At 39.7% G+C, this 27,036-nt stretch overlaps 1 pseudogene; it reads left to right on the plus strand.

Moving 5' to 3' along the window:
• Nucleotides 1-11,150: 11,150 nt before the first annotated feature.
• Nucleotides 11,151-15,452, plus strand: LOC120415699 (uncharacterized; annotated as a pseudogene).
• Nucleotides 15,453-27,036: the final 11,584 nt, after the last annotated feature.

Genomic DNA, 27,036 nt, shown 5'->3' on the forward strand with positions numbered 1-27,036 from the left:
TGTTAAGAGTCTTAACTTAAGACTGTTTTTTTATTGCCCAAAAAAATAAAATGTGGGCAGCAACGCTCCACTTTCTTCCCCGCACCAGCTAAAATCAAAAACAATCTGCTCAAAAACCTTTAACGTTTGCAAAACACTAACGAAAACTACATGAAATCGAAGTTTTAACAAATCTTGGGTTAAGGTAGTTCAAAAGGTCGTTAGAGTTAATTTTAAACAAAACCGGATGATTCTGGATTCGATTCCCATCTGCTGCAATCTTCCATCGGATGAGGAAGTAAAATGTCGGTCCCGGCCTTGGTTGTTAGGCCGTTAAGTCATTCCAGGTGTAGGAGTCATCTCCATGCCATAAGTACAAACAACACACCAAACCAAGCCTACTCCGGTGGAATCGCTGGCGGCAGTTGGACTCGCAATCCAAAGGTCGTCAGTTCAAACACTGGGGTGGAAGGTTCCTTAGAGTAGAAAGAGGTTTGGGTGCTCTACCCATTCAAGCCTTCGGACTCCTAGGTTCGAGCAAAAACTTGCAATAAATATGAAGACATTTGGATGTACCATTGCCGAAATATAGCTATTTTAAGTTAGCCACGATATCTCAACACTGCTTTGATCAAATCGGCTCAAAATTTTGGTGAAGACTCGTTAAACCGGTCCTGTGTGCATGACGAAGGCCGATTTTCAAAAACTTAATTTAAAAAAAAGTTAAAAATATTTTTCTGTTTTTCATAAAAAAAAATCGTCAATTTTTGATTTTTGTATTTTTTTAAAAAAAGCAAAATTTTAAAATCGGGCTTCGTCATGCACACGGGATATGTCTTGGGAGTCTTCACCTCAAATTTCAGCCAATTTGGTCCATCCCATCTCGAGATATCGTGGCACCCGTAAATCAACTCGGTGTTTAGAGAAAAACGTTCACAAAGTTTGACAGTTCGCTTTGCGCATTGCAAATTTGTGAACTTAAATCGTCTCTTACTCAGTTCAGTCACGAAATATCTTCATGAAACTTTCAGTAGTGATTGAAAATAGTCTTTTTAGTGAATTTAGTGAATTTTCTGTAATATGAAATTTTGTGATTCTCTACATGTATGTAACCCCTTAAGCACCCGCAAACTCTGTTCCCAATTTTGAATTAATAAGTTGAAAGGTAGTCCACATCTCAGGTTAGGATAGTAACTTCACACAAGTAATGCTACAACGAAATAAATTAAATGAAAAAAAAAATATAACCGTATAAAAATCAACTCACGTTATACATTTTTAGCTAAGTATTTAAAGGCTTTTCTAACGAGGTCAAAACTTTCCAGATCTGACAACCCTATAAAACAGAGGTGACCAAAGTATGGCTCGCGAGGTGGTTTTTTGTGGCCCACGGACACATTTTGAATGATCATGTAAAATGGCCCGTGGAACACTTATAAAGTGATTTCATACTTTTTCAAAATTAGGGGTACTTAAAAAAATATGGTGGTATTTTACGAAATACTTTGTACAAAAATCATAATAATTAAAACAATTTTACACGTTTCAATGTAAGTTAAACAAGTAAATATCGTCAAAACTTTCATCAAAATTTGTTGGAAATGTTTATCAAACGTTTAAATTTGACTAGGTAGAAATCTGTAATAATTGCAAAAAATATAAGTATTCCATATAAGTTTGAATGTCATAATGACCATTTTTATGAACTGACCATCAAACTTCCCTCGAGTTTCAAACTCATGACAGCTGGATAACGAATCTGATTGACTACCATCTTATTCAGGCAGACAAAATACTAAAATCAGAGGAATAACGTTGTTGCGAAAATTTTACAAAGCTCCCTCCTTATTTTTAAAAATTGGCTCAAATAATCAGGCGCATTTTTTTTCGAAATACTTCTTAATATCAATGGAAATTTAAGTGCAATCAATGGAGCACCGGATTCGAGTGGTAGAAATGACAGTTCTCCCATAAGAAATACATTGTAGAAAAAAATGGTCGAATGGAAGTGCTCCATTAAAAATGCAGTTAGTGTTTTTCGCTAAAATGTTTTATTTTCGTTGAATCTTAATTTTTTTGCATATAAAGATTGCAAATCAACTTTATGGGTTTTTTAAACATATTTTTCATTGAAATGTTGGGTTTTAGCTCACAACGACTTTTCTTTAGTTACACTTAATTCAAAGATAAAATTACGCCGTTTCATAAATTGTTCAAATTACATTTCACCCTTTTTGCATTGTTAGAAAAATCCTTTAAAATTTAATGAAAACACAAGTACATTCAACTATATAAAATTTTTATCAAAAACATAAAACAATTAAATAAACAATACCAATAGAAAACTGTCATTTCGTGTTTCTACTATTTTTTTTAACGGAATTGTTATTAACGAAAATGTTATTAATGTTTTGTAAAAATATTAGAAATTTCAAAAAACTTTAACTAATAGATGCAGTTTTTTAGTTATTAAAATAAAAATAAAGTCATTTCATTATTTAATTACCTATTTTGTAAATTTGGCCCGCAAGCTAATTTCAGCTTCAAAATTGGCCCGGCCTCCAAAAACATTGAGCACCCCTGCTATAAAAAGTTATGATCACTGATCATGTGTTATTTATACAGTTTTTAAATGCCGGATCTCAGATATTTTGATGAAAACGTTGTCCAGATCTGTTTGGGATCTGTTATGCGACCTTTCATTGGATGAGTAATCAAAAGACCTTTCTAATAATCGTAAAACCCCGCTTAGGGGTTTTCCGATGGGGGGGACAATTGGCGATCCATAAGAGTTGGGACATGAAAATTGACATTTCGACAGTAGTGACCACAACCTGGAGTGGCCGGTGCTTCAGGAGAGGTCCAGGAGCAGGAGCTAATAAAACGATTATTGCGAAATTATTTAAATTGAGAATAACTCTTTCATAATCAATTCGAGCCCTGAAAGGGATATAATGTTTGCTGTTGAGACCGTTCGAATTCTCAGAATTTCAACAAGTATCTTGCAAAGTTCTTTGTCTTATCGGTCATGCGTAACATAACGACCTGCACATTTGTTAACATAAAGTACAAGCCAGGAGGTATTCTAAAGATTTCCCAAAATTTTCAATTTTTCTTGTCACCCTACTGTACATGAAGGTGGATTTGAGAGCAAAATGGCATTTCCTGATTTTACCTATACCTACAACCGTAATCTGGGGTGAATCGGAACTACAGTCTAAATAGGGACACCAGTTTTTAGAGCACTTTATGCTTTTAAATTTGGAAATAGATGTACACATTTTGTTGGCCTGCGTCTGTTCTAACCGAAACCAACCAGAAAAATCAAAATTTTGTGCTCCAACATGGTTAAAACTGCTGTCCCAATTCACCCCATGTGGCCCGATTGACCCCAGTTTACGGTAATTTGCTGAAGACATCAAATCGATTAAAACATTCCAGATAGATTTTTTAATATTTGCATAACATTTTTATATGGACAGCGTCCAAATTGTATGATGGCTGATGAAAAAAATCAAACTTTTTTAATGATAGGGAAGGTCTCAACAAAGTTTCAGCAAAAAAAAAAAAAAAAATAATGACTGAAAACTGCTGCAAGTGTTATGTCTTTGATAAAATTAAAGTTTTTACGGTGCATACTGAAATTCATTATGGATGTTGTTTGGATGTTGTGCGATGTTAAAAATAATAATATAATGAAGCTTTATACCAAATTTTTATCTGTCTCAAGATTGTGCGCTGAGAACAATTCACTTTGAAAAGTTGTTGAGATACAAAATGGATCGGTTTTATTTATTCTTCGACGAAAATCCACTTGCTCTACAATTCAATACAAGTTCAAGTAGTGATAGCAGTTCTTCCAGCTCCAGTTTGGAAATGGAAAAAGAAACAAACAATAATAATCGAATAACTGGATATGTGAGCAAATCGTTGAGGAAGAGCAACAAAAATTTTAAGAGCCATTTTCGGATGTCTAAAACAAAGGCTAAGGTTTGAACAAATCAAAAAAAGAAATTAACGAAAATTACATTATAATAAAAACATTATTTTAGTGGTTGATGGTAAAGTACCGCAAGGCATGGCAAGCTGTGCAGGGAAAACAATCAAGGCCAACTATTCGTGTAGAGCAAGCAGTACTTAGCACGATCTGGTGGCTTGGCAACAAATCAACGTACAGATGTAAGTTATATCTATTAAGATGTGTGCGTGTGTGTACTAGGATGTAACAAAACGGGTCAATTTTGCGAGCATTTCAAGCCATGATCCACTGGATGTACTAAGCCCGAATCCCAAATATAAGCTTGATTGGTTGTGACAGGACCTGGCGCTTTGACTTTGAATTTTAAATGGGATTTAACCCGTAAAATCGGTGCGTTTTGGTTTTTACCAGTTTTCCAATCAAAAACCACATGAGCTCATAGCTCAGTGTTCCAGGGAGCAACTTTGCCGAAGAGTGTGAAAAGATTCGTCCACTACTGAAAATGTTCTTACTACATACACTTTCCCATTAATTTTAGCTTCCGGCGAACGTTTTAATATGGAGGAAGGATTCAACTTCAGAGTGGTACTCAGATTTTGTAAGCTACTTTACCGTGATAGGTCAAAGTACATCAAATGGCCAAGACAAAATCAATTCGAAGGCATCACTCAGCAGTTTCCACAGTTCCCTGGAGTAATAGGAGCGGTTGATGGAACTCACGTCGAAATACCAACACCAAAACACGATATTAGCTATAACAACCGGAAATTAGGATCGTCAATTCAGGTTCAACTTGTGTGCGATGGAAACAAACGTTTCATCGATGTGTTTTGTGGGTATCCTGGAAGTTGCCACGACGCTAGGGTGTGGAAGGAATCTCCTCTATATAGTTTTATATCACGAGAGAATCCGATTCCACGCCACCTACACCTTTTAGGTGATTCAGCTTATCCGTTAGATGTTTTTCTCATGCGCCCTTATAGAGATAACGGTCATTTGACTGAAGTTCAAAAACATTTTAATTTCGTACACTCTTCTTCACGCATGATAATTGAAAACGCCATAGGGTTATGGAAGGGAAAATTTAGAAGACTTAAATTTCTGGAAATATATAAGTTAAAAAATGCCAAGTTTTATATTATGGCAGCTGCATGTCTGCATAATTATATTTTACGTGAAGAAATAGAAGTTCGTTCAAGTAGTGATGAAAGCAATAACAGTATCAATACTAATAATTATAGCTCTGAGTCTTCTTCTGATCAAATAATAGATTTGGGTAATAACACAGGCGAAGAAGAAGAAGAAGAAGAAGAAGAAGTAGAAGTAGAAGAAGAATTAGAAGAAGTTATTGAATCAGCTCAAGCTAAACGTGATCGAATAGCTAATAGTTTGGCGATCAATGTTTAAGTTCACGTTTATATGAATTATCACTGTAATTTGCTAAGTCGGCGTTTGTTTACAATAAATTTAAGTATATTTCATTCCATAAAAAAATGTAACTGGTAATAAAAATGATTCATAAAACATATCCACCGTAATGTGGGGTGAATCGGGACTACAGTCTGAATAGGGACAGCAGTTTTTAGAGCACTTAAAGCTTTTAAATTTGTAAATGGATGTACACATTTTGTTCGCCTGAGTCTGTTCTAACCGAAACAAACCAGAAAAATCAAAATATTGTGCTCCAACATGGTTAAAACTGCTGTCCCAATTCGCCTCATGTGTCCCGATTGCCCCCGGTTTACGGCACCATCTTATTTAATGTATGTACAACATTAAAATATTTGTATAGGAACAGGAGACTTACCATGCTGCTGTACCTAATAAGCCATTCTGGAACCACACAAGTAACTTGTTTAAATGTGAATGTACAATATGTAAAACAAGTATTTACACCCCTTGAACTATGAACATTTTGAGATAAAGCATTATATAAAAAAGTGCTTTAAAAAAAATTAAATAAAAAACGTGCAAAAAAAGTTTATACATTTGGGGTGCTCATAATAAAGGACTTTTCTCAAAACCTCGCTCCACAAGCTAAATAGGGGCAGGGGGGGCAGAATGGACCGCCTAAGAGGAATGCACCAAAAACCATAGAAAAACATAAACATGTATGAATCCAGTGTAGTAGGCTTATGCTTTGGAATGTTCCCTTCAATGTTGTATACTTGGTTGATGAAAATTTTTTACTTAAAACTATTTTTGAGCCACTTAAAAAAAAAGTTTTTTCGACTAACTTTCTAGGGTGCGGGGCAGAATGGACCACCCTGCGGGGCAGAATGGGCCACCTTAGAAAGCAAGCCATTTCTTCTAATACAACGTTGAAGGGTGATAAGAAATTACTTGAGGGACCTTTCGATTATAGTTTTCATGAAATTTGATCACTTTTATAAAAATAGTAACTTAAAAAAACAAAGATTTTTGCAAATAGTGTAAATATGTCGAAAAAAGACACTATTTTTACAACTAAGCGTCGAAACAACTAAAAAATCAACTTTTGTTGCCTTAAACGTGATTTGTGAAGCTACCAGGAGTGAAATAATTCATTTAGCTAAAAAAAATAACTTTTGATTGTTTTTATAAGGCAGGAAAAGGGTGGTCCATTCTGCCCCCAAGTGGATTTTAATTTAACACTTCCACCACCAAGCCTCTAAATGATTTTAAGGTTCCGTTGTTGTTTGTATACCTTGGTAGTAGCATCTAGTAACGTTATAAGCATTGAGCAAACTTTTTCAAACAATCCAACTTTTCAGAAAGCTTATTTAAGAACCTTAAAATAAACAACATTTGCGTGGTTTTTCAATAAATTTACATTTTTGCTCATAATTCGAAAAATACGATGAATTCAAACGTCGTTTTCGGTATGGTGATGCTATTTGACGTCCTTTATAAGACCCTTGCCTTACAGATGGTCTAAATCCATTCTAAAGCCCAAAACCAAGGGTGGCCCGTTCTGCCCCCATGGTCCATTCTGGCCCCCCCTGCCCCTATAGTTCGTTGAGTTATTTTAGGACTGTGGGACAAATATGAGCAAAATCGGGTACAAACTAAAAATGTGTCAAACGATTAAGTGACCAACCACTGGGGGTTGAGTGTATTAACATAACTAAATCACCATTACTCCAGTGTCCCATCTCAAAATAAGCATCCTTGACTGATAAAAAATAATTTGGATTGAAAATACTACTACTTTACTAATTACTTAGTATAAAAATGTATATAACTCTGGAAATTCTATATAAAATTTATGTTAACTTTATTTCGCAAACTTCTATTCAACCAAATGTCAATAAACAACCGTAGAATTGCTGAATAAAAATTTTGGAGTGGATATAACACTGTTGGGGGTCTTTGTATCGATAGAATTCATTTTTCGTTGAAATGTTGACCCCACCCGGAAATACGTCGTCGGAAAATCCGCCGTCATATGAACCAGTCCACGTTTTATAAGTCATCCTATATGCCATCGGAAAGGGCATAAAATGTCCGATCTTTTGATACCTAAACATCTAGGTTTTCTATAAAACCCACGTTTTTAAACACCTAGGTAAAATGTTGTTATGGTTTAAGCAAATAAATTATTATTTATAGTTTGGATTCAAAATCTCAGTGTTATTTACTGGGTATTGTTCTCTCTTGAAATCTTCCCTAATGTCGAGTCGTGGTTATCTGTTGCTATTTCTTTTGTCGCGGTGTTTTGCTACAATATTTTGGTCCTAAGCATTTTATAAAACTTTTTAAAAATTACAATAGTAATTTATGTGTTAATCATTTAATCATTTCATAAATTGGAGTAAGAGCTCGAACCTCATTAGTTAGAAGAAAATTGTGAAAATTGAAAACAATGAACAGTGAAGGAAATATACTATGTAAAGAATCATAAGTAAAGGTATAAAGGTTTCAAAGTACAATTTGAAAACTTAATTTTTCCTGTTTTTTTTGTATCTTTACATGTAAATAACAAAGCAACTAAAACCCGTATCAACAATAATCAAAAAATCAAAACGCAACTAGTATTTTTATTTAAAATAGGCAAACATAATCACTATTTGAAAAATTGTAAAACTACAACTTTCAAAAAAATATCAATCGGGACACACGGGGTCCTGCGTTTAAAATCATATTATCATCATCATTAACATGTTTTAAGTTTAATTACAAATAATTGGTTTTTTATTATGCAGTGTACTGCCGTTCTACGCATAATTGTCAAATGTTCTTTGCAACTGAGAAAAACGCGCTTGAAATTTTTCGTCCGTTTTTTGTGTTTCTACGCATAATTGTCCCGTGGGTCCCTATTCACCCCATAAGTCCCTAATCATCCCAGTTAGCAGTTTATCACTCTTATTTGTAATCCTCTTGCTATACAATAGGTAAACAAGACACAATACGTCGTAAAACTGATAAATTCGAGAAAGAAAATACTTGGTGGGACAATTATGCGTAGAAGTACAACGATGGGACAAACAGACTTGGTGTTGTTTTCAATGAGTTTCCGAACAAAGTACTAGATTTTATGTGTTTTTCGAAAAGTAAACGTCAAACTTAATCTAAAAATGACAAAAAGTCAGAATCGACTAAAAATGACATGAGACAATTATGCGTAGAACGGCAGTGTACAGCAGACAAGTTTTTCAAATTTGAAAACGAATGATTGCAATGTTTAAATGCATTTTAAAACATTTTTTTATCATGTTTATACGATGGCTTGTACCGTACATTTGTATTTCTTTATCTACGAACAACTCTACTTCTCTTGTTTTATGTTTTGTCTGTTTTGGCCTTCAATTTTCAGTGTTTTCATTTGCATTTATTTTGTTTAGTTTATATTTGCTTTTTTAGTATGATTACTTTTTTACAACCTCTAACTATTACATCGACAAACAGAATTTATGCGTAGGTTCAACTCGAGGAGAAGCATGAAGTGAAACACGTGCACTTTGAATTTTTCAAAAATATTTAGACTGTGCCGAATGGTTTTTCTCCAAAGTTTGTACAATGTGCGACGAACCGCCTTAATTTTCCATACAAACTTTGGAGAAAAATCATTCGAGGAGCGGTCGTGGCTGAATGGTTACGATGTTCGCTTTATAAGCGAATGGTTCTGGGTTCGATACCCATCTGCTCCCAACGAGAAAGTTCTGGACTCATTGAATTTGGAATTAATGAAAAAACTTCAAGCTCACGGCGGGGTTCGATCCCCTGTCCTTAGGATTGGTAAGCAAAATGCTTTCCACTTAACCGTGGAGCATTGGTAGCTTGAGGAGGAATCAGACTGGTATAGTTGAATCCAAGAATCGGACTTAGAATCGCATTGAATGCAAGTTGAACATCAGAACTCAAACAAGATTGCATGCAAGATTTGCAAGCGCAGTTGAAATTGAATCTAAAAATACCTCGCTATGAATAGCCTGGGCGACTGATAGAATTCATCCAATAAGAGATGAGAAGAATTGAAAGCATTCCCATTAGAAATGAGAACACACGAAGAATTCGAACAACAATGCCAAAGGTCGTTACCACTCGCCTAGGGTGGCTCCTCAGACCATTCACCTTCCCAAAAACCGTCCAACTCCAAGCGAAACTTACTTGAGGATACCGTGGAGATTTTCCCTTAATACTCTTAAAAAAGTGGAGCATCAACACTTCCCGTCTTCCAATTCCCTTTCCTTGTCCCTGGTGCGCGGTGGAGATGGGAGCGGCCGGCAATGGACGGCTGCCATGGTGGTGAGAATCTGGTTCAGGTGGAATTGGTTCTATTCCCAATTATCGATTCCTAGGCAACTTGGGCTTAGACAATCATCACATCACATGGCGAAAATCCAGTCTGCAATCCGCTAAAATCACCGTCTCCTAGCGAAGCGAAGCGAACAAACTTTGGAGAAAAATCATTCGGCCCAGTTTAAATATTTATGAAAAATTCAAAATGCACGTGATCCTGGGGACCCCCTTGAGTTGTGGTCATTTTTGTCAATTTTTGTAGGTTAGTGTTTTTTTGCCCATTTTATGATTTCACCAACAAATTTCAACAAACAATTTACAACAATTTTGCATTAATCCCAAAAATTTGTTTAAAAAAGCGTATTCATCTTTCATATGCTATTTTAAGATATAAAATATTTGAAGAAGGGATTATTGTTTAAATTTTAGATCAAAGCACGTCTAGAGCCGGGTCTGGTTTAAGGCAAGTCCAGCGAGAAGCGGCCAAGAGGCAATTCCAATCCGAATATCGAAACGACAATCTGGTGCAGCCTTTCTCGAACGAGGATGATCTTCGACAGGACGACATTTGAAGCCACCTCTCAGTCCGTAGTTGTAGTAGGTAGAATGCGGGCCGGCGCTAGAACTGCTTACTCAGGTCAGCTACAACCGGATCGACTTTGGCTCGAACAAACACCTACTTGGACACCGAGTTGGCATGCTGCACCCGATACTCGATGATGCCCAGACTGAAGATGCTGGCCAGCAGATTCTCCGAGCCCAGCTGGCTCGTGTGACTGCGAATGAAGGCCTTGAGCCAGCAAACGGCCGTTTCGACACTGTGAACTAAAACGAAGTTTTCATGTGCTCCCATCTATCTTATAAAATGAACAAAATTCAAAACTTACTGCACCTGCCTGAAATCTCCACCAGCAGCGCCGAAATATATTGCTCCGGAATGCGGCCAGCTGAATCAGATCCGGCTCGGAAGACTTTTTCCCGTCCCCTGCAACCCCCGTTAGCGTCCTCCATCGAAATCTCCGCCGTCTTGACTGTCCGCCGTTGGACTTCGCGTCTTGAGCTGCAACTCTTCCTGCTCCTTGCGCCGGGAAGAGGCGGCCGGTTCGCGCACAATCACGACCTGCTTCTAACCCCTCAACGATTCCTTCTTGGGTTGCTCGAACTTAAGACCGTACGCGATCAGCATTTCCGGCAGGTTGGGCGAGAATTCCAAGCTGGCGGCGAAGATGGAAAGGCGACCGACCACCAAAATACAAAAAAAAACAAACAGCTGTCAAAAATCTACCGCTTTGGTGAGCTGATGCACCCAGCTTTTTGTGTGGTGCACGCTTACTGGGGGAACTCAATTTTTAAGTTCGTTCAAGCAAAATGAAGTTCGGTTCAGTGATGTCAAATTTAAGATGGGTTTGTTTTGATTTTTTTTCGCAAATTTGAGATCACTGAACCGAACTTCATTTTGCTTGGTGACTTTGCTGAAATTTAAAAAGTGACAGTTCTGGGAACTTAGCGTTTTCAAAGTGGGTGTTCTGGTAAGTTTGCTAAATTGAATCTTTTATTTAAAATATCTCTTAAATTTTATGTATTACAGCATCATGCATGGCGCACCAAGTTGATTAACACTCGAGAGGAACCGGAAGCCACAAAAGTTGTTTTACAGGGCGTTGCCATGCAAAAGTAAAATCAACAAATACTTCCGGAATTTTTCGCAGTTTTATCATCTTTTTATATTTTTGTTTCTCCTTATTTAGCACTTGATACTCGTCGATGACCCTCCTGGAAGACGACCGTCCCGCCGGAACCATCACCCATCAAAAGGACCGCCGGAAGCAGTCGAAAGCGACCGCTGACGGCATCGCCGGTTCAGGCCGCAGATTCAGCGCGTTCTCCTGCACAACAACTCCACACCAGTTTCGCCACAAAAGTTCGGCAACAATCTGGGCGACTACTTGTTCCCTTAATAATCCCGGTCTCGGTTCACGTCCCGGATGACCGCTAGTTCACGTCCCGGATGACCATTCCGGTTAGGTGTAATCTGCCGCCCTGCAAATTCTCTGCTCGATTATGGTCTTTGCCACATGCGCAGCCGGAAAAGGTGTTGCTCCGGAAGAATATTAAGAAACCTTCAAGGTTGGGACGGGAGGTTCGCGGCTGTCAATCCGTTTGTAATCGAGCCGGATTGTGATTGAGAGGGAGTAATCTTGCCCGAACCATGAATCCGAATCTGCTTCCACCACCCCTGGCGACCGGTGCCTTCGACCTACTGCAGGAGATGCTCCTCGAGCGTGGGACCATCCGGGCTGACTTTTCGCTGTACCAGGACTTTATGGACCAGCGTCGGGATCAGCTGCTGGTTCCGGAACAAGGCAAGTGCGACGCCGACGCGGCCCGCTTTCGCAACACTGGCAACCGGCTCTATCTGAACGGGGAGTATGGGGAAGCTTTGGTATGGTGATTCGCGGAGAAGGAGACGTCCCCGCTGGCCACGGGATACGGGAATCCGTAGAGCAGGAGGCGTGTGTGGTTTGATTGAGGTTAGGTTTTGATATATGTTTTTTGAATTTGAAGGTCGGCGGTTTACTTCGAGCACGGCGAGTACGAGTTTGCACTGTACAACATCGATCTGGCCAAAAAACCGGAAAATTGATGCCGAAGCTGCGGGTCAGGGAGTTGAACTGCGAGCAGCAGATTGCCGCTGGCCGTTTGAAGGGCACGGTTCCAAGTCCGCGGATCGACATTAATTTTGACACCAACCCGAAGATTCCCTTTCTGGCCAAGGGAATGAGGGTTGATCACCGGTGAATCCTTGTCGCCGGAAAGGACTTTAATCCGGGGGACGTAATTATGGATGCGGAACCGCTGCTGACGGCGATTGATTTCAACCTGTGCTACGAAAACTGCAGCCACTGCGGAGTCAAGTTCAGCAACAGCTTGATTCCTTGCCCGGGCTGCGTCTTTTCCATGTACTGCGGCGAGAAGTGTCGGCAGAAGAGCTGGAAGCTGTGGCATCAATTCGTGGCCACGAAGCTGCGCAATTTCTCCAACTTTAATCTGCTGAGCACTCCGCGTCTGTTTTTCTACGGTCTTTATCTGTTCGATGACAATTTGGCCGAGCTGAACCGGTTCTGCGAGGGGAAGCCTAGGGTGCAAGGCTGAACCGGTTCGAGTTGGATTACAGCAACCTGGACCGACGTGAGCTATGTGAGAATTCTGCAAAACACGGAAGATCGTCGCGACCCGACCGGAGAATTGAACGGCTACTTGGAGGAAAAGCTGATTTCTTACGGTTACTTCTTGGTGTTCTAAGCGAATCCATTGATGGTAACGGTCACCACTGGCCGTCGGAACTTTACGATCCAAACCTTGAACAAGCTCGCTCGCCTAGCTTCCACCCTGATCTCAAGCAACCGCGACTATCTCGGGCGCGTGGTTTGCCGGCGGCGACGCGGGTGCGAGATCGACTCGGAGCGGAGCGAAGCGTTTTCGTACGCCAACCAAACCAAGTGCTCGACAGGACGGATGGGTTTCAGTAAAATAACAGCGAGCACAGTGCCAGCAATCGGTGTGACGATCAGGACCAGGCACTGCACAAACAGAGACGCATTGACGTGGAGGTGATTGTTCTGACGCCGGACTTTACCGGGTTGAAGGCTTCTGCACATTCTGAGCAGGATCCACATGGGCTATCTTTCGGCCACTCCACCTACGTACCGGAACAGAATTGGTACCTTGTTACCAAACACTTGCTGCTGGCCACAATGGACACGATGACCAGATAACTTCCGGTAGGTGGTACAATGATTTATTAGGTCATTTTAATGTTTTTTTTTCTTGATTTTAGGTACAAGCAGTGATCCGAGGCAGGCTACGCTGATCGCATCGCACGTGGTCCGTGAGTGGGGCATGTCAAGCAAGTTGGCCTGCGGAAAATCAAGTCTTCTAAGCTTTCGCGCCCCGACATCAACGATAGCTACGACCGTGGCAAGAGTATCCTGAAGCAGCACGCCAGCAAAATTAGAACCTGAAGTTTACGAAGAAGCCGCGCAGAGGAGCATTGTGGAATTTATTTTGGAACCGCTGAGCAAGCTGTTGATGCAGGTCGTCGAGGATGTGGATACCCTGCCAAAGCTGAAAATTCGCGTGACAAAGGAGGAAATCATGTGCAACATAAGGCCGCTGTTGAGGTTGATTTGTATTCGGTTCATTGGGGATTTTTATGGGTTTGTGGACATGTGCGTTGAACACGCAAGATTGGCCAAATTTACACGGAATCTGCCAGGACATGCTGAGCTGTGATCAGAACGCGCAGTTGATGGTGCACAGCTCGAAGATTGTACTTTTTGCCAGGTGTTGGCGCGGATTTTGAGCGAGAGGTTGCACGCCGGGCAGGAGGTTCGAGTGCTTGGTGAGAACTACTCGTTCGTGGACGGGAAAAGATTCCTGTACGCTGTAGGTTGGGCTGTTGTTAATCTACGAGGCGCGTTATAAGGTCGAGTTCAACCGCGTCCAGGATATTAGATGATCATCGCCAGGAATTGACCTGTGCATCTTAAAAACCTCGACTATCATCCATGTCAACATAAACGAGGACGTGTTTATCTACCAGCCGCTCAAGTTAAACACCCAGTTCATCATCAAGATCACCATCGAACCGGTCAACCCGTCGGAACACCCACAAATAATGGACGGCCTGCGCAAGGTCAACACATCTTACCCATTACTCTCGACTCGATTGTATGAATCCGGCGAGCACGTGATCTCAGCACCGTTGAACTCTACCTGGACTGCGTGATGCACCTGCGCAATGTGTTCCGAGATTCCGAGAGGTGGTGCCTTTGCGAGAGTGTCGTCGAGACGAGTTCGCTCAAGTGGTTCACCAAGGCGTTCAACAAAAAGAACGATGATTACAGAACCGCTGGAGAAGGGTCTGGTCGAGGACGAGGCGAGTTTTTCCAGGTCAACTACGACTGGGATATGCTCGCGTCACGAGCGATTTGGGCCTTCGGCCCGTACAACACCAGCTATCACATCCTCGTCGACGACAAGCTGTCCTTCGAAGTTGACAAAACCCTGCTCGGCTCCGTCAAAGACTCCATCGTGCAAGGCTTCCGGTTGGGCTCGCACGATGGACCGCTCTGCGAAGAACCCGTTCGGAACGACAAGTTCAAAATTATCGACCAATCCATCGCCCAGGAAACGGTCCACCGCGGAGGTCGCCAAATCATCCCAACCGCCCGTCGAGTTGCCTACTCCACCTTCCTCATGGCCACACCCCGCCTCATGCAACCGTATCTCTTCGTCTAAGTGCAAGCCCCCGCCGATTGTGTTTCCTCCGTGAACACCGTCCTTGCCCGGCGACGTGGCCACGTCACCCAGGATGCACCCAATTCCGGTTCCCCGCCATCGATTCGTTCGGCTTCGACACCGACCTGCGAACGCACACCCAAGGCCAAGCTTTCTGCCTGTCCGTCCCCGGTGATCTGCTCGACAAGAGCATCGTCATCCGGCCGCTGGAACGTAATCGTTAATTTAATCGTCCGAACCGATAGCCCGCACAACCTTGTTACCGAACTCTCCAACGATGTCGACAAGTGTCACTCGCTAGTCCTCGTCCACTCGTAGTCAATTCCGTTGAATTCCGCCAAACAAGATGTCCCGGGTGGCAATCCTCCGGTACGAGCAGTAGCACGATGGTTTGGAGGAGGAACCGTTGCTCCTAATGCTGAAAATTATAATTTAACACAATTAAAATTCAAATAAAATCAACATAAAACTAGCCCAGAACTACAATTTCCTTTTCACTGTCATTCCGAACCGATATCCGTCCCCCGGAACCATTTTTCTGCTTTCCTGGAGGATTTTTCCGGTACCCAGCGCATGTCAAATTTGACATCGGCTTCACCATGTTAAAATTAAGTTCGGGTACTCGATGTCAAATTTGTATGGCTACGGTTTGCGCCGTTTTGATTGGATCCACTCAAATTTGAGTTCCCCTGGTAAGCGTGTGAGCATAGAATAGAAGTATAACTGAGAGCAAAAACAAGATGGCGACGTGTATCAGAAGTGCTGCATGGATTTTGCCACTTCTCACTATTCTGGCTTCACAGTGTACACCGAACCGGTATAACTGTCAAATCCAGCTGGTCTAATCCAATGTAAACAAACTGTAACAGTAGGACACTGCTAGTTCGGAAATATAATATCAAAACGAACGAAAATTGATTTATTTGTAGTATTCAGGATCAATACGAAAGACGGTGACTGAGCAGGCTCTAGATAAGTGGTCACCAAAGTGCGGGTCGCGGGCAGCACATAAGCGCCGTGTTCTGTGTGTGTTTTTTTATATACTAATATCTCAGTCCTTAAGAAAATTCCCGAATATCATGATATGAATTATAAACCTGACCTGAAAGTGCCGTAAGGACTAAAGTTCTAGACTAGATGATGTTGTTTATTGAACTAACCGAAGTGTGGTAATTCGTCACCTCGTTCGTCACCGAGGTTTCATGTTAGTTTTTTTTCACAAAACTCGAAGTTTAAAACTGACCCACCAGTTATTTTTTAACACTGAAGGTTTTGTTACATTGGGACCTATGCCTGAGAATTTGAAAAAATACAACTGTCAAAAATCTTGTGCGTTTATTTCAAATGTTGCTTAAAATTTTTGGTGTTGTCCTTTGTAATGGCTACACCCAGAACTGGGCATCGGCATACGAGAGGATAAAGAGCACGATTCGGTAGTAAAATGGTACTGTGTGCGGGCGGAGAGGATAAATCCCGAAACTACCGAGAGTACTTTACTCATGGTTCATTTTCCAAAAAAGTTCATCTATCAAAAAAAAAGTGCCGGTACCGAGACTCGAACCCAAGACCTTCGGCATATTAAACCGTGCCTTTGTCGTATGGGCCACCATGGTTCGGTGACTAAGTGGCGGTCGTTTGTCCATATAAGCCACTCAAAGGATGATCTGTTCCAGTGAACGGATGAACACGCGAGAGGACTATACTCTCGCAATATAGCACTTTCCTCACGTTTCTTTTCGTGAGGACTATCCCCTCGTTCTTTAACTTTGGGTGTAGTACGCAGTTGGGAAGGAAAGGGGTTAAGAAACAGCTTTACGAACAGCAGAACAAAGGAGAGGGAGCGATTTCTTGGAGCTTTTCTTCACCCTCTCTGGTTTGCTTTAGCTGCCGCTGCTGCCCATTTGATTTTTTTCTTGACCGGTTCCTTCCGAAGTGCATATACCGCTTAAAATCCTAAAATCTTCTATTGAAGTTAAATCCTCTAAAACATTTTTTTTTTGTAATTTTCAAACATTTCATAGCACAAAATTAGTGTGACATGTCTGGCTAACATTTTGTAACTTCGTCTTTTTACCTAATGGCAACATACCGTCTTTCCACCGTTGTTAATCAATCGGACCGCGCACTGGTTGCTTGTTAGAATCCCGCAGTGGGCGCTCTAAAATTTTTAGAGTAAATATGGGTATCCGGAGCCATACTAGTAATGGTGGCCTATAGCTATAAAGTCAATTTCAATTTTGATTAAACTTACCGACGAAACGATGCAACAAAATCCATCAAAACTGTCAATTTAACAGCCGGAGTCAACTCAAAATTTGTGTGATTTAAACAATACACGAACAAAAACTTTAGAAATTGAAATTCATAATGTATCATGATTAGGCTGCTACAAATTTTATTTAAAGTTTTTGTAACCCCTTCAAAGTTGGCCCAAAAAATCAGGGGGCAAAAAAATATTCAAAACACTTCTAAATTATAACGGAAATTTAAATGCAATTAGCTGAAATCAATTTAAAATGCATTCCAACGATGAAAATGCATATGGGACATTTATGCGATCATGGGCAGTTCAGTTGTGTTGGATTGAGCCGAGGATTGAACTCCTAATCTATTGCTTATGTATTCGAAGGTTTACCACAGGGCTACATGGTACTGTATATTGGCAGCCAAAACTGAACAATTGATCAGGTTCGTCTGGGGTTCGTCCTTTTTTATTACAAAACAATTGTATACATAAACACAAGGTTTGGTGGATTAACGTACAGTGTGTGCATTTATTTGAACATTCTTTTTTTTTGTCAATTAGGCCGTTGCAAATATTTTATGTTTATGTTATGTTTATTCAAGTTTATGTCGCCCGCCCCCTTGTTTGAACTCCTTTGAAAACATTTTATATATTCATAAAATACCATTGTACACTCCCACGATTTTTTTTTGCGAAAAAAAAATTCCGTCAATACCTCGATATTTTCAAAACTAATTATTGGAAAGCAACTGTACGCCTGTAAAATGCATTTTAAAACACTTTTTTCATCCAAATGTTGAAACCTAGGCTTGTAATTTAAATTTTTATATTTTTTTATGTTTTGCCCCCCTTCGACTTTGATCAGAGCCGAAGGACATAAACTTCAAAAAATATTTGCAACGGCCTTAAAGGGGTACCAATTTGATTTATTCTAAAAGTGATCAAACACGATTTTTTTATACATTCCAAAATTCCAAACTAGCGGGGTTCAGCTGTACCATAATTATACCAGATTTCAAAATGGCGGATCGGCTTTTTGTCCAAGATGACGGCAAATTGGTTACAACGGAAAATTTAAAACCTATATTTTTCAGAATTAAAACTTTTTTTGAAATATTTATTATATTATGCGCAAAATAAGGCTGTTGCAAATATTTTTTGATGTTTATGTCGTTCAAAATTGCAAAATTAGGTGTCGCTGAGCCTAAAATCGAGGATAATCGCTTGAAAAAATGGGAATTTTGCTTTTTTAACAAATCTGAGTCACAAATATCAACTTCCGGTCACGCAGAACCGAAACCGAATGTTTCGGATACCGGTTCTGGAGGTTCTTAGGCAGAATGGTCAAGCTACACTTCATTCATCGTATGGGTCATTCGCTCCCATTGGTAAATAAGGTTATAAAATTAAATATTAAATAAATTTTTAGTTTGGTTAGCATAAAAAACAGTTATTTGATAGTTTATTTCAGGGAAACATAGTTGATCCATCTCAAAATGTAAAGTAAGAATAATTAAAAAACATTGGTGACGATATCTTGTTACACAGAAAAAAATCAATTCCCGTAATCGTGAATTAAGTTCACGAATGTGAGATCCACGAAGGAATTTATTCATGAGTATGGTGCATTTGCACCAAAAACGTGAATATATTCCTTCGTGGTTCTCATAATTGTGAACTGACTTCACGTTTTCGAGAATTGATTTTTTTCTGTGTAGTCAGGAACTGGAAGGTCTTTTGTTCGAGTCTCGATATCGGCACTTTTTTTTGGTTGATGAACTGTTTTGAAAATGAACCTATGAGAATAACGCTTTCGCTAATCTTGAGATTTATCCTCTGTGTCTGTTCACACCTTTATACTACTAGATCGTGTTCTTTATTTTCTGGGATGGCGCTGCCCAACTGTGGGTGTAGCAGTTGGCCACTATTGCTAGTACCAAACAACTAAATCTTCTTTCAAGCGCAAAGATTTTGACGCCATGGAAACCTAAGTATTTGAAAATATTTCACAAAGTGAAGGCGCAGGATACTCGTATTCACACATAGAATTTCAAGCGCTTGCCTCATGAAGAGATTCGTTTTTTTAAATATAATTTGATTTTCAACTGCAATGATGTCAATTTTTCGGCAATGTGATGCAAAAATTGTGGTAAAACAAATCATATATGCTGATTAAAAATTAATTTTCAAAACGAAGTTTAAAAGCGCTGTGAAAGTTTAGAACCATAGAAAAATACAGCAGCAGACTTTCCATACTGCCTCTTTGTCTGCGTGTTTCACTCCCGGTTTGTTGATGCTAAGAATAAAACAAATTTTAATTAAATTCTTCCGAATAAAAATCAATAATGGTGTTGTTGTCACCTTCAGCAACACTTTCTTGAAATTATGCCAGAGTAGTGGCATAATAAAGTATACCATCGCCGATACGCGGCGCTACTTGTTCTCGAGAAAAAAGTGATACAACTTGTTTTTGACAGTTGGACTTCTATTCTATGGTGTGAGCCTGGTCAATGTTTTGGTGGAATTTCAGCAGAGAAATGTTTCATTTGAAATATTCTGAAATGTGTCATGCAACACCCGCGCGTCGCATGAAGTATTTCAAGAAAATCCACCGCGGTTAACCGCACTCAAATTAACAAAAACCCTCCGGACACTGAAAAAAGCTGATTTGAAATCCGGACACTTTTGCTTCGATTTCCGGACACTCGTTTTTTCATGCGAATCGCACAAATTTTGATTGAAATTTTAATAAATGGCATTCTTTAGGTCTCAAATAAGCTTTTTACATCACAACAATCAAAACTTTGTAAAATATTTTACTAGAATTTAATTTAATCCAGAACCATAATTTTCTGCTTTGCCTTCCCGGTGCTTCGCACGCCTCTGAAATATTTCAGTGAAATGTTTCTCAATTTTGGGAAACTAATATTTTCATTTTTCTTTATTTTTTTTTGGCATTGACAACAGCGTCTAAACCAAATTGAAATGAAAGTTGATGTTAGAATTCAAATAACACAGTTTTGACAATTATTATGCAAACTGATATTCAAATAACTCATTAAACAAGATGAGGTGTCCGGGTTTTGAAGCGTCCGGGAATTCTTTACAAAAAATTATTGTTAGGGGCTGCGAACGAATTTCTAAAGTTTTTTTTAAAGGTCCTATAAGCTATTGTGTTTCATATGTTTATATGACCTTTTAAAAAAATATAGATTTGTCGCTGGGCTGTGGGTCTAGTACGGAATAGCTAAATTTTCATCAGTTGGAGTCGGAGTAGTCAGAGTCGGAATAAGCTGATTTTAAAAATTTCTTTTAAAAGAGCTTGGATCGAAATCATTAAATCTTGCAAAGACAAAAATCTGCTAGTTGGACCAACTGTGGTCTTAGCCTTACCTCTCAAAAAAAAAAAAAAAAAAAATGACAAGCATCTTCTTCAGTTTATGGGAGATTATCCATTCAGAGATTTTTTGTCTCAGATTTGCATGATAAATGGAACTAATTAATAAGTTAGCATCAGTGTTGGGATTCGAGTGAGAAGAAGGAAAGCTTTTCTCACTCGCGAACGAGGGAGAGAACGGGCAATCGGCGAGTTGCTCTCGGCAGCTCGGGACTCGCGGCGTCAACTTGAGAGAGATGTTTTTTTGTTTCTAGCGAGGGTGCGAGAATGCCAACACTAGTAAGCATCAATATTTGCATTTTTCTAATTATAATTCGGGTAAATTTCTCTATGGCATGCAAGTGAAATCCATTTATATCAGAACACCCTTTATCACCACTGATGCCAACATTATAATTGGCCAAAAAATTATGAGCATTTTGTTTTAAAATGCAGATAATGTTTCTTAATCATATTTTTAAATAAAGGCTAAGAATTATCATTAAATTTTCAACCAAACCAGCTCACGCTTTGCGTGATGGTCAAACTGAGTAAGCAGGATACACTGAATGCTAACTTTTGGTTTTAAGGTCCTTATGAAAAAAATCAAAAATGCAATAAACCAAATTTCTTTCGCAATTTGGAATTCTAACGAATGTATGCGTAAAAAAACTCATTTCCGTGTCCCGAAAAATGGCGCACTCTAATGCATAAGATTTTTTTTGAACTTTTAATCGGATTCTACCCTTTTAGCGAAAAATGTCAACTGCAGCAATACAGCTCACCGTTGACGACTTCCACCACTCTGCGGGAGATAAATTTCGCTGGAATTAATTGGCACAGTTCATCAATGGAAAACGGCAAACAATGGGAAGTAAAAACGCATTCAAAACCAATCGCGCACATTTCGGGGAAAAAATGAAAATTGAACAAAAAAGCATAATTCCAGCAAAAGAAGTGGCAGAAAAGCGATTTTTTTCGCAATCAAACAGCGTGGGAGGAAGGTGGTGGGAGGGGGTGGCCATAAATAATAATATCGACAGATCGTCACTTCTGTGCTATCTTGTGACAAACGCCATTTAGTACATTTCGAGTAAATCGATTTTTAAAGTTTAAAGTTGAATATTTTCACATCAGTTACTGATAGAATCATTCTGAATGAAGCGATCGGTTCGTACACTATCACTCAACAAACGCTCCAAGTATGAACTCATTTAGTAACACCTACTAAAAGATATAGTACAGAAAGTATACAAAAATCAGAAAAGCACGTGTCACAAGTGTGCCCTGAAAGTAAAAAATGTACTACGTGTCACAAGTGTGCCCAAAATTCCCATACAAACTAAGTTAACATTAAATTGATGTTTTTATGAACTTAAACAATATTATTTTTAAATCCAATGTTGTCATTCATCAGAAACTATTTAATTTTTTATTATTTGGAATAAAAGGCTAAAATTTTCCCGATTTTCTTGAATTTTCCAGCTATTTTCGTGATTGCTGGTAAAATGGCTCTATAAGCCTCTATAATCAACTAAATTAAAAGAAAAATTATTGAAAAATACAAAAAATCAAACCATTAACACGCTTTAAACAAATACAATCAAAAGAAAGTTGGAAAAATCAAGAAAACCCCTGAAAATCAAAGGTTTTCCCCCATATCCGAAAAGCACAGACAATAACCCCGGATGGAAAATTATTTCATTCTAGACACGAACCTTTTATGATTTATGGCAGATCAACGTGTAACAAGATAGCACAAAATTTTCGAATTGAAAATGTACTACGTGTTACAAGTGTGTTCCTAAGAATTAATTAAAGGGCTCGTTGAATGTTGATGGCAATTTGTATGGCGGTTGTCACAAGTGTGCCACCAATATTTTGATGGAGATTTGTATGGCGGTTGTCACAAGTGTGCCACCAATATTTTGATGGCGATTTGTATGGCGGTTGTCACAAGTGTGCCACCAATATTTTGATGGCGATTTGTATGGCGGTTGTCACAAGTGTGCCACCAATATTTTGATGGCGATTTGTATGGCGGTTGTCACAAGTGTGCCACCAATATTTTGATGGAGTTTTGTATGGCGGTTGTCACAAGTGTGCCACCAATATTTTGATGGAGTTTTGTATGGCGGTTGTCACAAGTGTGCCACCAATATTTTGATGGAGTTTTGTATGGCGGTTGTCACAAGTGTGCCACCAATATTTTGATGGCGATTTGTATGGCGGTTGTCACAAGTGTGCCACCAATATTTTGATGGCAATTTGTATGGCGGTTGTCACAAGTGTGCCACCAATATTTTGATGGAGTTTTGTATGGCGGTTGTCACAAGTGTGCCACCAATATTTTGATGGCGATTTGTATGGCGGTTGTCACAAGTGTGCCACCAATATTTTGATGGAGATTTGTATGGCGGTTGTCACAAGTGTGCCACCAATATTTTGATGGCGATTTGTATGGCGGTTGTCACAAGTGTGCCACCAATATTTTGATGGAGTTTTGAATGGCGGTTGTCACAAGTGTGCCACCAATATTTTGATGGCGATTTGTATGGCGGTTGTCACAAGTGTGCCACCAATATTTTGATGGAGATTTGTATGGCGGTTGTCACAAGTGTGCAACCAATATTTTGATGGCGATTTGTATGGCGGTTGTCACAAGTGTGCCACCAATATTTTGATGGCGATTTGTATGGCGGTTGTCACAAGTGTGCCTCCAATCTTTTGATGGAGATTTGTATGGCGGTGGTCACAAGTGTACCACCAATATAACATTCATTACACCGTAACATTCGTTACACCGTAGTATGGTCACACCGTAATATTGTAACACCGCAATATTCGTTACACCGCAGTATGGTTACACCGCAGTACAGTTACACCGTAACATAGTAACACCGTTATACGATTACACCGTAACATTGTTACACCGCAACATTCGTTACACCGTAACATTTCTTCACACCGTAGTTTGATTACACCGTAACAGTGTCACACTGTTACGGTGTTATCATATTACGGTGTAACTTTGTTACGGTGTAACAATGTTACGGTGTGACCATACTACGGTGTAACGAATGTTACGGTGTAACGAATGATGCGGTGTAACGGTGTAACGAATGTAACGGTGTAACGGTGTATCCAATGTTGTGGTGTAACAATTTTATGGTGTAATCAAACCACGGTGTGAAGAAATGTTACGGTGTGAAGAAATGTTACGGTGTAACGAATGTTGCGGTGTAACAATGTTACGTTGTTACAATGTTACGGTGTAACAATGTTACGGTGTAACAATGTTACGGTGTAACAATGTTCCGGTGTAACAATGTTCCGGTGTAACCATGCTACGGTGTAACAATGTTACGGTGTAACAATGTTACGGTGTAACAATGTTACGGTGTTACAATGTTACGGTGTAACAATATTACGGTGTAACAATGTTATGGTGTAACAATGTTACGGTGTAACAATGTTACGGTGTAACAATGTTACGGTGTAACAATGTTACGGTGTAACAATGTTACGGTGTAACAATGTTACGGTGTAACAATGTTACGGTGTAACAATGTTACGTCGTAACAATGTTACGGTGTAACAATGTTACGGTGTAACAATGTTACGGTGTAACAATGTTACGGTGTAACAATGTTACGGTGTAACAATGTTACGGTGTAACAATGTTACGGTGTAATAATGTTACGGTGTAACAATGTTACGGTGTAATCATATTACGGTGTTACTATGTTACGGTGTAACCATACTGCGGTGTAACCATACTGCGGTGTAACGAATATTGCGGTGTAACAATGTTACGGTGTGACCATACTACGGTGTAACGAATGTTACGGTGTAATGTTACATTGGTGGCACACTTGTGACAACGACCATACAAATCTCCATCAAAATATTGGTGGCACACTTGTGACAACCGCCATACAAATCGCCATCAAAATATTGGTGGCACACTTGTGACAACCGCTATACAAATCGCCATCAAAATATTGGTGGCACACTTGTGACAACCGCCATACAAATCGCCATCAAAATATTGGTGGCACACTTGTGACAACCGCCATACAAATCGCCATCAAAATATTGGTGGCACACTTGTGACAACCGCCATACAAATCGCCATCAAAATATTGGTGGCACACTTGTGACAACCGCCATTCAAAACTCCATCAAAATATTGGTGGCACACTTGTGACAACCGCCATACAAATCGCCATCAAAATATTGGTGGCACACTTGTGACAACGACCATACAAATCGCCATCAAAATATTGGTGGCACACTTGTGACAACCGCCATACAAATCGCCATCAAAATATTGGTGGCACACTTGTGACAACCGCCATACAAATCGCCATCAAAATATTGGTGGCACACTTGTGACAACCACCATACAAATCGCCATCAAAATATTGGTGGCACACTTGTGACAACCGCCATACAAATCGCCATCAAAATATTGGTGGCACACTTGTGACAACCGCCATACAAATCGCCATCAAAATATTGGTGGCACACTTGTGACAACCGCCATACAAATCGCCATCAAAATATTGGTGGCACACTTGTGACAACCGCCATTCAAAACTCCATCAAAATATTGGTGGCACACTTGTGACAACCGCCATACAAATCGCCATCAAAATATTGGTAGCACACTTGTGACAACGACCATACAAATCGCCATCAAAATATTGGTGGCACACTTGTGACAACCGCCATACAAATCTCCATCAAAATATTGGTGGTACACTTGTGACAACCGCCATACAAATCGCCATCAAAATATTGGTTGCACACTTGTGACAACCGCCATACAAAACTCCATCAAAATATTGGTGGCACACTTGTGACAACCGCCATACAAATCGCCATCAAAATATTGGTGGCACACTTGTGACAACGACCATACAAATCGCCATCAAAATATTGGTGGCACACTTGTGACAACCGCCATACAAATCGCCATCAAAATATTGGTGGCACACTTGTGACAACGACCATAAAAATCTTTATCAAAATATTGGTGGCACACTTGTGACAACCGCCATACAAATCGCCATCAAAATATTGGTGGCACACTTGTGACAACCGCCATACAAATCGCCATCAAAATATTGGTGGCACACTTGTGACAACCGCCATACAAATCGCCATCAAAATATTGGTGGCACACTTGTGACAACCGCCATACAAATCGCCATCAAAATATTGGTGGCACACTTGTGACAACCGCCATACAAATCGCCATCAAAATATTGGTGGCACACTTGTGACAACCGCCATACAAATCTCCATCAAAATATTGGTGGTACACTTGTGACAACCGCCATACAAATCGCCATAAAAATATTGGTTGAACACTTGTGACAACCGCCATACAAAACTCCATCAAAATATTGGTGGCACACTTGTGACAACCGCCATACAAATCTCCATCAAAATATTGGTGGCACACTTGTGACAACCGCCATACAAATCGCCATCAAAATATTGGTTGCACACTTGTGACAACCGCCATACAAAACTCCATCAAAATATTGGTGGCACACTTGTGACAACCGCCATACAAATCTCCATCAAAATATTGGTGGCACACTTGTGACAACCGCCATACAAATCGCCATCAAAATATTGGTGGCACACTTGTGACAACCGCCATACAAATCGCCATCAAAATATTGGTGGCACACTTGTGACAACCGCCATACAAAACTCCATCAACATTCAAATAGCCCTTTAATTCATTCGTAGGAACACACTTGTGACACGTAGTACATTTTCAATTCAAAAATGTTGTGCTCTCTTGTGATACGTGGTGTTATAAAATTAGACATAAATGTGTAGTGACATCTGTTGGTACCATACAGTTTTATAGCTTGCTTTTGCCTCTGCACGTGTCACAAGATAGCACAGAAAATTTGTTGAGAAAGTGGTCTATGTCACAAGTGTGCCCAACGATATCCCGGAAACGGAAACGAATTTCAAAAATCGAGTGATGGCATCTTGTAGCGTTTGTTAAGTTTAATGAAACGCCATCATTAACTCATTTTCGACCAAAATGGCGTTTGTCACAAGATAGCACAGAAGCGACGAGATTGTGAAGCAAAACATGTTTTCTGACATGTTTTGTCAGCGGGGCTTTTATTGTTGGCGGCTTAATTAATTACACTGCGCCGGGCACGTGCAACAGGTTTTTGTTGTGCTGTTCTGCAGCAGGGGGTGGACAGGATTTTTTTTATTTTGTTTTTGTGTGGTTGATTTTTGAACTGCTTTATGCCTTTTGCAATCATTTTGGACACCTATGGCGATCATAATTCAATCGAGCACCTGCCTGGGTGTTGAATCCCACGGGTTGATTGAATATATAGGTTTATTTTTTTTAATGATGCGAATAATTGTATTAACTTTAAAATTTTT

Source organism: Culex pipiens, chromosome 2, assembly GCF_016801865.2.
Source record: "Culex pipiens pallens isolate TS chromosome 2, TS_CPP_V2, whole genome shotgun sequence".
NCBI lineage: Eukaryota > Metazoa > Arthropoda > Insecta > Diptera > Culicidae > Culex > Culex pipiens.